At 45.8% G+C, this 14,113-nt stretch overlaps 1 protein-coding gene across 2 annotated transcripts in view; it reads left to right on the top strand.

The window, feature by feature from the left end:
* Nucleotides 1-14,113, top strand: part of THSD7B (thrombospondin type 1 domain containing 7B) — a 678,955-nt gene that overhangs the window by 470,011 nt on the left and 194,831 nt on the right. The gene's annotated exons all lie outside the window — the stretch shown is intronic.

Raw genomic sequence — 14,113 nt, 5'->3', positions numbered from 1 at the left:
AAGATTGGATAGAAATGTGTTCTATTGTGAACATGGGGAAAGTCACAATCCAGGGAAAGATTTCTTTTATACTTCTTTTAAAACATTATGGTAGTATTAGAGTGGTGTAACTGCGATGGTCCAGAATTATGCAAGAGACAAGGGTTTTTTGGGGTGATATCTTTTATTGAACCAACTCCATAGTTGGGATAGAGTTAAACAAGCTTTTGAATGCAAGATACTTGTCTTCAGGTCCGAGGAGAAAAGCCAACACGGCAATAGTCATTGTAAGCTGCAGATTTTGATATCTTTGTTATGGTAGTGACTGTTACTGTGACAGTGGTATGTGCAAAGGGAACAGTTTGGATCCAAAAAGGAAAAACAGAGAACACAGCACAATTTAAATGAAGATCAATGTGGAGACAATACTGGTGAATGGAGAGGTAGGAAGTAATAAAGGAAACATCTGATTTTTAAAAAGAGGATCAAAGCAAAAGATCTTTTAGGTTTGTTAGATGAGGTACCATGAATTAAAACCAGAACTGAGCTAAGTGTTGGGGTAGGAGAAATGGAGTATCAAGAATAAAAGAGAGAGCCTTTTATGAGAGAAGGGTAGGTGAGACTGCATTGAGGAAGGCCTTTTCAGTGAGCAGGTTGATTATTTTTTGTGGTAAGAGACCGAGTTAATGAAGTGATTTAATCCTAGTGAAAATTCTTCATTCAGCTGTTTATTACTGTTCTAGTTGGCTGCACAGATTCATAAAGCTGCTTTCCAAGGTTTGATTTCTAACAATGTGGTGGACTTTTCAGGGCTTTCAGATAACAATTGATTATATCCCTATGCTATACGGTAGAGAAATGTTGCACTTTTCTCCTTTCACAAAACTTTTTTTTCCTTCAGAAAAAGGAGCAGCTGGTACTTTAGATGGGTTTGTCTGTGCAGTGAGTTATTCTTTTTTGAGAAATCCAAGGTTTGTGTAATTATTAAAAGAAGGAATTATATGCTTGGGGCTTCTCTCAATAGTCTCATCTGTTCTGAGCTATGCTTACTATTAGTTATATTTACATGGAAATGTCATGGCTATAAGTCCCAGATATAGTTTCAGACCCTTTCTCTCTACTACGTGTGGCTTCCAGAGCTTCTGCTTCTTGTCCCAACAGAAATGAGAATATCGGGAAGCCTATTTTAATGTCTTCCACTGGCATAACTTTCCTAAAAGACATTATAATGGTTCTGATCAAGTATAGAACAGCTCCAATCCACTAGGCCTCCTCCCATTGGCTATCTACCTCCGTAAGAACCTTGGAATGCCTTCTGCTTCTTGTATTCGGCACTGGAAGAACAGCTGGTCTTAAAGATATATTTCCATCATCTATATTTGGCCATGCCACTCAATAGTGTATGTATCATGTAAAACAGCCTTAGAATCATGGAAAATTAGGGCTGGAAGGACCTCAGGAGGTCATCTAGTCCAACCCCCTGCTCAAATCAGGACCATCCCCAACTAAATCATCCCAGCCAAAGCATTGTCTAGCCAGGTCTTAAAAACCTCCCAGGATGGAGAGTCCACCACCTCTCTGGGTAACCTGTTCCAGTGTTTTACTACCCCCCTAGAGAGAAAATTCTTCCCAATATTTAACCTAAATTCCCCTTGCTGCAAACTTGAGACCATTGCTATTTGTTCTGTTATCTGCCACCACTGGGGACAGTCTAGCTCCATCCTTTTTCAAACCCAGATTCAGGTCATTGAAGACTGCTATTAAATCCCCCCTCACTCTTCTTGTCTCGTGACTAAATAAGCCCAGTTCCCTCAGCCTGTCCTCATAAGTCATGTCCCCCAGCCCCCTGACCATTTTTGTTGCCCTCCCCTGGACTCTTCAGTTTACCCACATCCTTTCTGTAGTGGGGGGCCCAAAACTGGACACAGTACTCCAGATGTAACCTCACTAGTGCTGAATAGAGAGAAATAATCCCTTCCATTGACCGACTGGCAACTTACCTACCAATGCAGCCCAGTATGCTGTTAGCCTTCTTGGCAACAAGGTCACACTTCTGGTTCTTATTCAGCTTATTGTCCACTCTAACCCCCAGGTCCTTTTCTGCAGAGCTGCTGCCCAGCCAGTCAGCCCCTAGCCTGTACCAGTACATGGGATTATTCCGCCCTAAGTTCAAGACTTTGTACTTGTCCTTGTTGAACCTCATGAGATTCTTTTTAGCCCAATCCTCCAATTTGTCTAGGTCATTCTGAATCCTAGCCCTACCCTCCAGTATATCTACTACTCCCCCCAGCTTGAGGTCATCTACAAACTTGCTGAGTTTGCTATGCCATCTTCCAGGTTGTTGATCAAGATATTGAACAAAACCTGCCCCAGGACTGACCCCAGGGAAACTCCTCTTGATACCGACTGCCAACTAGACACTGACCCATCGATTACTACTCTCTGAGCCCGATGCTCCTGAAACTTTTCTATCCACCTTACTGTTCATTCATCCCATCCATACTTCCTTAGTTTGCCTTAGCTTAATGGAATGGAAAATCTGATGCCACGTGAGTGTTTCCTATACTCTCCAGGGCACTCAGTTTTTCAGACGGTTCTTGTACATGGTGGTGAAGGTGAAGGGAAGGTTATGTGCATCATCCCTCAAACCATCCTCTCATTGTGAACCTCCCTTGAAGACAGGTAGCAGGAATTTAAACTTCTGTCTCCTTTTCAGATTGTTTGAGTAAGACTTGACCAACACTTACGTTTAGTATATTGTCAGGCATTATGTTTGGCTGGGCACAAATGTATTTTTGCATAAATTATTGAATGACTGGTAGAAAAATAATGTCATAAATAACTAGCAGAATTCTGTTCAACATTCATGGAACCGGTCAAATTATAAAAACATGCTGAAATCCTAAAATCCACTAGATAAATTATTCCTTCAGCCATTATACTTGTTGTATTTGCAATGAATGCACTAGTGACCCTTTGACATTTGATAGTTCCCTATCTTTATATCTAATTAAGCAGTCCTGTTAATAAAGTGCCAATTACTGTTATTTACAAGTGCTGAATCTATCATTAGTGTTACCTGTATATCAACCTGTGCTTCTCTCTCCTAGGTCTCTTGACTTCTTTTTCCTTCTTCGTGTTTCCTGGCTTTGCCCTCTTGTAGCTTGCTTTATCAGTACTGCCCTTCCTGAGCAACTGTTTGTTGTTCTCTTCTTTTTTTTTCTATCCTTGCTTTGTTACACTTTTTTTCCACTTATAATTTTGTGAGTCTGAGTCACCATATAACAACTCTGTTGAGTTCTGTTTAGCTAGCCTTACCTAGTTACAGGCTTTTATCTGTTGACTCAGTTTTTACAGTACAGCAAAGATTATAAAGGTTAGCCTTAACTCAGCCTACATCTATAAGCAAGCCTGAAGCAGGTTACAATTTGAATCCCTGTATTTCCTGACTTTCATTATTCAGTTCCTTAAGTTGCAGGTAAACCATACTGGCCAAGAAACAAATTCTGTCATTCCAGTATTTCCTAAAATCATTTTGTTTCAAGTTGTAAGGCAGGGAGCTGTTAAGAGCTTTCTGACTTAAAGGAGAAAGAACTTTTAGAAGAGTTGTGGGACTTCTGCAGGTAGCCTATAATAAGCAATCTTTTGTACTCTGTCTGAAAAATGCTTGTTATATAGATCAATGAGGCTTTCCCATTAATTGGTACATTAAAGAATCCTGGCCAACCTATCATGAAAGTGAGACATCATCTATCAGCCTTATCTATATACCAAGTTTTGTCATTATTTTTAACAGAAAAAGCAGTTTCCTCAAAAAACAGATTCTTATTTCTGGAATTCTGTCACTTTTGACCAAATACCTTATGGATCATTCTTTTGATTTTTTTTTAACAGATTTATTTTGAAAAGCTCTGCAAATTTGTTTCAGAATTTTAAAATTTCCTTTACCCCACCTCTTGCTCCTATATTGCTGAAGTCCTCAACACATCTCATCTTCCATGAAAGTTCAGGGAAACAGCTGTCTTTCTGCAGTGGGTTTTAAAAATGAAACATGGTTTTGCTACTTCAGACCAACTTCCACCATGTTCAGCATACACTGTATTTTTAAAATTAAATATCACAGTGTCAGTGCTATCTTGTGTATCCTTGGACTCATGAAAATTGCAAAGTGTAATACATATAATCTAACATATTCTATTATCACCACAATTTAAAATAACCATGCATTTGCATGCGCTCAGACAAAAAGATTCAGAACTACATATACTCATCATGGAAAAAGAAAACTTTTAAATAAAAATATTCCCTTGAGGTGGAGGATGTCACCAAAGATTTGTCTTTCGTACCATTAAAGGTACTTTCTTCGAATCGGTTTGCCGGCCCTAGAACTCCAGAGTGATTCTGGATGGCGTGCCCATCATAACACCATTTTTAGGCACAGGAAGGATCTGTTCTAGCCTCATAGATTCAGTTGATGCAATTCTTCAGAGCTTTTATCACTTTTGACCAACAGTCTGATATTTAATAGCTAAATGGGTTCCAAATTTAGCTCTGAAACCTTGTCTGCGCCCTTCTTTGGAACCACGCTTAGGCACTTGAAGGACGTGTATTTCCTTGAGTGCAATGTGACATTCTTAATTACAGCTGTGCCTGCTATTGGAGATGTGAATTTGGAGTTATGTCTATTAAAGAACATTTTCTCCATTCTTTTGGCTGAATACATAGTATTATACACGACTTTCAAAATTGTTCTCAAAGTTAATTTATATTGCATGTAAATAATTTCCTTCACTGTTCAAAATCTACTAGCTTAAGAAAATGTAACTACAGTTTTCTTTTTCTGGATGTCAGGATGATAATCAAGTGTTGCTTGCATCACAATGCAACCATTTGGACACTGCTGTTCTGTGTGTTTTATCTGGCAACAGCTTCAAAAGTAACAAAGCATCAAAAATATTTATTTCTAAATGGGTTAAGCTGGCTATCAAAGAATCTTGTCTAAAACAAGATAAGATTCTCTTGAGGCATTAATACACATGGATGCCTGTTCTACTTCTAACAGAGTAAGAAAAAATATGTAAAGTAGCAACATGAGCAACATCCTCTCTTGCTGCTACATTCAGTCACAGTGCACTGCTGTTTCATATGTATAAATGTAAGTCTTTATACCAGAGCTTTCCTTTCCATATAAGCCTATGAAAATGGAAGAGTTTGTTTGCCAGAAAAATTGTTTTCCTGTGCTTGACTATTCACTAGTTTTGAGGCTTGCACTCTTATCTCTTCTTCTTGTTTATTTTTAGCTTTAGATGGCCTTTACATTTTCTGTATTCTTGTTAGTTTGACATAATGTCTTCTTTTCAGGCTCTTAAGTGGAACTCTGGCACAGAAATTGCTGCTCAGCATAGAAGGGGTGTCTTGAAATAGTCTTGGAGCAAGTCAATTTATTATTCAGTCGATTGTACTGATTTGTGTTTTACACTACAGTAAGAAGAATCTTTCTGCAACATGCCCAGTTGCATAACCCACAATAACATTATTAGTTTAAAAAATAATGTAACATTAACGTACCATCTTCCAACAATGTGAAGAAGGAGTCTAAATAAATGCTTTGGTCTCTTATTAACCCAGCTTAATAAGAAAGAATGTTGTTTCCTTTACATTTTACTGCCTCATTATTAATAAATTACGTTAGGCTTAAACTGGAATACCATTTCAGAATAAGGGGCGTATTTGGTAGCCGTGTTCGTCTGAGACAAGAAGATATACAAAAAACTAGAACTCTTGGTTCCAAAATGATACGTTTTGATACGCTTTGGTCTAATAAAAGGTTTCATTTTGGAACCAAGAGTTCTAGTTTCTTGTATTTCAGAGTAAGACATTTTAATGAATTGGTAGATTATACTTTTCAGATCCCTGCTATTCTTGTTAAGGCTGCACTTCATAACTCCATGTGCAACCAGAGTTGATGTTGGAAAGCACATTGATTTCATGTGTCTCTTACATAGATCATGTTTTTCTGCAACTGTATCTATTATACTGACCTGACTTTTCTAAAACTGTGATGGCCAGAACATTCACGTGAATGAATGACATGATAAATGGGTAACGCAGAAAAACCCTTGCTTCTCAGACTGGTCCATTACTTTAACCTAACTACAAAATAAATGGAGGGATTTAAGGCACAACTTCATTAGCTTAAAACTGGGCAGTTGTGTTATAATCCACCTTCTCTTCTGATAGACCCAGCAGGTTAACTGATCTCAGGCTGTGGTCCTTGTCTTCCACTGTACCCCAGGCTAAAATGTGGACTTAAATTTTAATAAATTGACATAATTCAGGATACCAGAGTCTGAATCTACAACGTAAAGTCCAGAATGGGTAAAGCATGTCCTGTTTTGGAAAAACTAGGTCTATGGAAGTTCAGCATGATTTGCTAGAACGCAAAAACGAAGACTTTTGGGAGCAACATCTTGAGTGTTCTCTGAGATTGGAGAGAATCCTGAAGTACCTCCGTTTCATATTTTAATGCAGGTATCCACATAACATTCAAATAACATGGACTGATTGTATACATAATAAAGAGGCTATAGAGTAGGCACCATTGCCTACAACAGTGGTGCTCAACCTTTTCGTCCCATGAGCCAGATGAGTGGTGTGGGGCCCATCTGCAGACCTGATCAGGCCCTGGGGGCCTGTTATTGGAACCTCCTCCTGGGATTGGATCCCAGGGGCCTATCACCACCCCCATCTCAAGCCCCATCTGCACTCTGGGTTTGGGTGTTGGGGGCTGAACACCATCCCCTCCCAGCCCTGAACACAAGAATCAGGTACCAGATCCTGTGTGAAGGGCTGAGGGATCTGCACAGGTCTGAAGATTTGCGGTGCCATCACTCTCCTGCAGCCAAATTTTTGGACATGAGGGGAGCCCCATGGGCTGGATGGTACAGTGCTGCAGGTTGGATATGGCCCATGGGCCAGAGGTTGAGCTCCCCTGACCCACAAAAAAACATGGAAGAAGAGATGGACACATTTGTAAGCACACCTAATAACACACTACTTAAGCATTGTGGGAAGGAGATGAAGAGGGCAACCTGAAATCAGGTAACATCACCAAGGAGGTGTATTTAGAACTGGCCCACACCTGTAGGGAGCAAACTAGGGAAGCCAAGGCTGAAAACCAACTCAAGCTGGCTAAGAGAATCAAAGACAACAAAAAGTCCTTCTTCAGATACATGGATAGTCAGATGAAAAAGAAGGGCAACACTGGACCCTTGCTAAACCAAATCAGGCAACTGACATCCAGGAAAAAGCCAATCTCCTTAATGATTGCTTTGTTGCGGTCTTCTACCAGCCCAAGGAGATCACCCTGCTGAACAGGATGCAGGATTGCCACATCACATGCCCATCATTGGCAAAGATCTCATGAGGGAACACCTTGAGAGGCTGGGTATCCACAAATCAGCTGGCCTAGATGGAATGCACCCAAGAGTGCTAAAGGAAATGGCTGACATCATAGTGTGGCCAATGGCAAGGATATCTGAGAACTTGTGGTACGCAGGAGAGGTTCTGTAAGATTAGAAGAGGGCCAATGCAGTGCCTATCTTCAACAAAAGGAGGAAGGAAGATCCAGAGAACTACAGGCCAATCAGTTTGACCTTAATCCCTTGTAAGAGAATGGAAAAAAATCATTAAAGAAACCATTAACAACAGCCTAATGGAATGCAACATTCTGAAAGACAGCCAACATGGCTTTGTTGTGGGTAGGTCTTGCCTGACCAACCTCATTTCCTTCTCTGATGCATCACCTGGACAAAGCAGCAGAGGTTGATATAATTTATTTGGACCAAATTATAGGGAAGTGTGGTCACATTGAGGATTGGCTGATGATTTCACGCCGACCTGGATAGGCTTGTAAGGTGGATGGATCAAAACCTGATGGCATTCAACACAGAAATACAAGGTGCTCCACTTTGGGGGGAAAAAATCCACATCATACTTATAGGCTTGACAGTGCTACATTCACTAACACCACAACTGAAAGGGACTTGGGGGTCATGATTAAGTAGAAGATGAACAATAACCAGCTCTGGAGCGGCAAGAGACGCACGGGTGAAAGCCTACCGTGCCCCTCCTCCCCCGAAGCCCCCCAGACACCACCCCAGCAGCCGCAGATCCCCCTGCCAACCACTAGCACAGCCAAAGGCAAGCGGGGCTCATGGTGGGAAGGGTTTAACCCCTCTCTGAGTAGGAGGAGGTGGCTGCGTGGAGCCGGGCTGGGTCAAGCCCCCACCCAAGCCCCTACTTGGCCCAGCCCCCCAGGGAGCCACGCGACTGGAGCCACATGAACAGGCTGCACAAACAGGCACGCTTGTATGCCGGTGCATGAGTTAGCGCGGAGTTCATGTGGGAGGGCCCAAGACCCTGCCTGCGAACCCCCCAGGGTAGACAGTCCCAGCCATAGCCAGCCTACCAGATGCATGATACGGATGGGCACGCGCCACACCCCTTCGGTCCCCTCGGGCTCTGTGCCCCGCCCCCTGGGCACCTCAGAGATGGCCACCCAGACGGAGCCCGTAGTTCTGGGTGCCACTCAGACGGAGCCCCCGGCTCTTGGCTGCGGGGGCTGCCTATCCCTTTTTCAGGCTCTGGGGCTGGGGAGCATGGCCACCTCCCTGTGTGGGGTCTTCTCCCTTCTGGAGCCTCTGGCATGCCAGCTGGAGGAGATCCAGGCCACAGTCCAGAGACTATGTGCCATTAGGGACTGTGAGCAGGAGATTGACTCCTACTGCCAGGCCCTTCTCCCCTGGGAGCAGGAGGGTAGACCATCATCTCCCTCCAGGACAAAGGGGGACTCCGGGACCTCCCACTCTGTCCAGTCAGGGCCATGGACCAAGGTGGTCAAGGGCCCTAAGGCCTGCTGCCCTAAGGTCTCCTGCCCTGCTGGAGCTTAGCAACAGATACACACCTCTTGCTGTTCCAGCAGAGCCTGGAGCCCCAGGCTCCCACAGGCAACACAGGCTCACCTGCAGCTACCGTCAACGCTCTCCCCAAGACAAAATGTAAGGTGTTTGTTGTGGGAGACTGCATCCTGAGGGGGCAATCTGCCACCCTGACCCCTTAGCCCAGGAAGCCTGCTGCTTCCTGGGGGCCTGCATCCCAGACATTGCGGAGAAAATCCCAAAGCTTCCACAGCCCACAGTCCACTATGCTATGCTCCTTATTCATGTGGGCACCAATGATACGGATCAGAGCACTCCCAGCCGGGTCATGAGGTGCTACAGGGATATGGGAGTGGGGCTAAAGGGTCTGGGAGCACAGGTGGTGTTCTCGTTGATCCTCCCAGTCTCAGGCTATGGGCTGAGGAGGGAGAGGAGGATCCATGTAGTCAACCAAAGACTGTGGCGCTGGTGTCATTGGGAAGGCTTTGGCTTCCATGACCACAGCCCAATCTTTGGAGAGAGAGGCAGCGAGCTGCTGGGAAGAGATGGCCTCCACCTCTCTCCCCTGGGGAAGAGGCTCTTCTCAGCCAGAATGGCTAACCTGCTCCATGGGCTTTAAGCTAAGCCCACTGGGGGATGGGGGGACTACCGCCACTGCTGGCCCGCTGAGCAACACTTGAAAAGCCAGCAGGTGAAGGAACTTAAGGGAGCCCAGCCCTGCTCCAGCCCTGGTAGGATCTATGGGCAAGGCAAGAGCCCCCAAGGGGACACTTGCCTGCCTGTACACAAATGCCAGGAGCTTGGGGAACAAGCAGGGGGAGCTCGTCCTCCTGCTCAATAAAAATAATTATGATGTCATTGGGATAATGGAGACCTGGTGGGACTCCACCCATGACTGGACCTTGGGTATAGATGGCTATATCCTGTACAGGAGGGACTGTGTAGATAAAAGGGGCGGGGGTGTAGCTCTCTATGTGAAGGAAAGCTACATGTCCCTGCAAGCTGATATTAGCGACCAGGGTGGACGGCTAGAGACCCTCTGGGAACATGGCACAGGGGACACAATGGTGGGAGTCTACTACAGACCTCCCACCCAAAGTCCTGATCTTGACCAGGAACTGGCTAAGGCCGCATGCTCCAGGACCATGGCTGTCATGGGTGACTTCAATTACCCGGACATCTCGTGGGAGGATCACTCAGCAAAATCTGAGCGGTTGCAAAGCTTCCTCTCATGTGTGGATGAGCTGGCTACAGGGGATGACCTAATCGGCGATCTAGTGATCGATGGGAAGCTGGGTGACAGCAACCGCGAGCTGGTCACCTTCACCATCCGCACTAAAGCTGACAAGTCAGTCAGCAACACGGAAGTCCTTGACTTCAGAAAAGCCGACTTTGACAAGCTGAGGAGACTTGTCAGTGAGGCCCTCAGGGACCATGACCCCAGGAAGAGGGGAGTTCAAGAAGAGTGGTTGCTTCTCAAGGAAGCAATCCTAAATGCACAAGCTAAGTCTATTCCATTTCGAAGGAAAGGCAGCAAAAGGGCAGAGCAGCCCCCCTGGCTCTCCAGGGACCTAGCAGACCTCCTATGGCTAAAAAGAAAAGCCTACAAAGGATGGAGGATGGGATTAATCTCCAAGGAGGATTATTCTACACTGGTCCAGTGCTGCAGGGAGCATACCAGGAAAGCCAAAGCCACAACTGAACTCCAACTAGCTTCAAGCATCAAAGACAACAAAACGTCCGTTATCAGATATGTGGGGAGCCAGAGGAAAAGCAAGGGCAATGTTGGACCCATGCTGAAACAGATGGGACAACTGACGCCCAGGAAAAAGCCAACCTATTAAATGGGTACTTTGTGTCGGTCATTCATCAGTCCCATGGGATGCCCATGTCCATTATGGGACAGGGATGTCTGGGTGGGGGAGATCCCCTGCCCTCCTTAAATGATGACCTCGTAAAGGAAAATCTTGAGAAGCTGGATACCTTCAAGTCAGCCGGCCCTGACAATCTACACCCCAAGGTACTCAAGCAGCTGGCGAGCGTCATAGCTCAGCCCCTGGTGTGGAACTTTGAAAACTCCTGGTGCTCTGGTGTAGTACCCAAAGACTGGAAGAAGGCCAATGTGGTGCCGATCTTCAAGAAAGGGAGGAGAGTGGATCCGGCTAACTACAGGCCCATTAGCCTGACTTCTATCCTGGGGAAGACCTTAGAAAAGTTTATTAAAGAGGCCATCCTTAATGGACTGGCCGATGCCAGCATCCTAAGGGATAGCCAGCACAGGTTTGTTGTGGGTAGGTCTTGCTTGACCAATCTCATTTCCTTGTATGACCAGGTGACCTATCACCTGGACAAGGGAGAAGAGATTGATGTTATATATCTTGACTTCAGAAAAGCCTTTGATCTGGTATCCCATGATCACCTCTTCGCAAAACTAGCCAATTGTGGCCTTGGGTTCACCATGATCCGCTGGCTGAGAAATTGGCTCCGTGGTCAGACCCAGAGGGTTGTAATTGATTTTAGTCACTCATCATGGTGCCCTCTGACCAGTGGGGTCCCCAAAGGCTCTGTCCTTGGACCCATATTGCTCACCATCTTCTTTAATGATGTGGACATTGAAGTCAGGAGTGGACTGGCCAAGTTCGCCGATGACACCAAACTTTGGGGCAAAGCATCCACGCCAGAAGACAGGCGGGTGATCCAGGTTGACCTGGACTGGCTCAGCAAATGGGCGGACAAGAACGTGTCTAACACCAAAAAATGCAAAGTTCTTCACCTTGGTAGGAAAAACCAGCATCCTTATAGGCTCGGCAGCGCTATGCTGTCTAGCACTACAGAAGACAGAGGCTTGGGGGTCCTCATTGACCACAAGATGAACATGAGCCTGCAATGCGATGCTGCGGCTAATAGTGACCAAAACGCTGGCTTGCATCCATAGATGCTTCTCAAGCAAATCCCGGGACATCATTCTCCCCTTGTACTCGGCCTTGTTGAGGCCGCAGCTGGAGTACTGTGTCCAGTTTTGGGCTCCACAATTCAAAAAGGATGTGGAGAAGCTTGAGAGAGTCCAGAGGAGAGCCACGCGCATGATCAGAGGTCAGGAAAACAGACCTTATGATGACAGGCTGAGATCTATGGGGCTCTTTAGCTTGTAAAAGCGCAGGCTCAGGAGTGATCTGATGGCACCTATAAGTTTATCAGGGGTGACCACCAGGATCTGGGGGAACATTTGTTCACCAGAGCGCCCCTAGGGAAGATGAGGTCGAACGGGCATAAACTACTGCAAGAACATTTCAGGCTGGACATAAGGAAGAATTTCTTTACTGTCCAAGCCCCCAAGGTCTGGAACAGCCTGCCATCGGAGGTGGTTCAAGCACCTACATTGAACACCTTCAAGAGCAAATTTGATGCTTATGTTGCTGGGATCCTATGACCCCAGCTGTCTTCCTGCCCCTTGTTCAGGGGGCTGGACTTGATGATCTTCCAAGGTCCCTTCCAGCCTTAATGTCTATGAAATCTATGAAAAACCACCATTGTGATTTTGGAGCCGTCAAAGCCAAAAGAACCTTGGCTTGCGTCTACTGATGCATCTCAAGCAACACTCGGGAAGTCATCCTCCCACTTTACTTGGCTTGGTGAGGCCACAGCTGGAATGCTGCATCCAGTTCTGGGCTCTGCACTTTAAAATCGATGTGGAGATGCTTGAGAGAGTTCAGAGGAGAGCCATGCACATGATTAGAGGTTAGAACCAGAGGCCTTATGAGGAGAGGCCGAGAGGTATGGGACTCTTCAGCCTGGAGAAGTGAAGGCTCAGTGGGGACTTGGTGGCAGCCCAGTATATAGGAGTGTCCATAGGATATAGGAGTGTACATCAGGAACTGGAAGAGAGTCTGTTAACCAGGGCACCCCAAGAAAAGACTAGGTCTGACTATCACAAACTCCGGGAAGACCATTTTAGGCTTGACATAAAAACCAAATTTCTTTACTATTGAAGTCCACAGAGCTTGGAATAGACTCCCTCCAGAATTGGAGCAAGCATCTACTCTGGACACTTTTAAGAAACACTTGGATGCCTGTCTTGCTGGGATCATTTGACTCCAGCTGACTTCTTGCCACTTGGGCAAGGGGCTGGACCCAATGATCTTGTGAGGTTCCTTCCGGCTCTAATGTCTATGAAGCCTATGAAGGCATGTTCTGTAATACAGTATGTCTGAAGCCACATTATTCTACCTGGATATAGAAGATTTTTTTTGGGGGGGGGGGGTGAGGGAAGGAGCGCAGAATAAGAATGACTGGTGCCATTTGACTTCTTCTTTAGTCATTTGTTAGGATAGATATAATGATGTGGTTCAACAAGGACAAGTGCAGGGTGCTGCACCTAGGGAGAGGGAACCAGCATTATGGTTACAGGTTAGGGGCTGACCCTCTCAGCAGCACAGAGGCAGAGAGGGATCTTGGAGTCAGGGTTGACTCCAGGATGAATATGAGTCACCAAAGCGACAAAGCAATAGGCAGAGCCAGCTGCACCCTGTCATGCATCAACAGGGGCATCACTAACAGGTCTTGCTCGCCCTCTATGCGGTGCTGGTCAGGCCACAGCTGGAGTACTGTGTCCAGTTCTGGGCGCCGCACTTGAAGAGGGACGTGGAGAACCTGGAGAGGATCCAGAGGAGGCCACTCATATGGTTGAGGGCCTCTGTGGCCAGCCCTGTGAGGAGAGGCTGAGGGACCTGAATCTCTTCAGTCTCCGCAAGAGGAGACTGAGGGGGGATCTTGTAGCTGCCTACAACCTTATCAGGGGCCAGCAGCAGGGACTCGGGGAAAGTCTGTTCACCAGGGCCCCCCTTGGAGTCACCAGGAACAATGGCCACAAGCTGAGGGAGGACAGGTTTAGGTTAGATATTAGGAAGAACGACTTTACTGTAAAGGTGGCCAGAGCCTGGAATGGGCTTCCCAGAGAGGTGGTGCTCTCACCTTCCCTGGAAATCTTCAAGAGGAGACTGGACAGGCACCTGGCTGGGGTCTTATGGCCCCTGCCACCCCCAGTGCTCCTTCCTGCCCATGGCAGGGGTTCGGACTAGATGATCTGTCTAGGTCCCTTCCAATTTATTGATTCTATGATTCTATGACAATGATGATGAATAACTGGGGTTAGCCTCTGCTTGGACTGTCCCTCAGATTCAGATGTATTTTGAAAC

Source organism: Crocodylus siamensis, chromosome 4 (genome assembly GCF_052110815.1).
Source record: "Crocodylus siamensis isolate JL-2025a chromosome 4, ASM5211081v1, whole genome shotgun sequence".
NCBI lineage: Eukaryota > Metazoa > Chordata > Crocodylia > Crocodylidae > Crocodylus > Crocodylus siamensis.
Note: the sequence above shows the minus strand (reverse complement) of the source record. Positions and strands in the feature narration are given on the sequence as shown.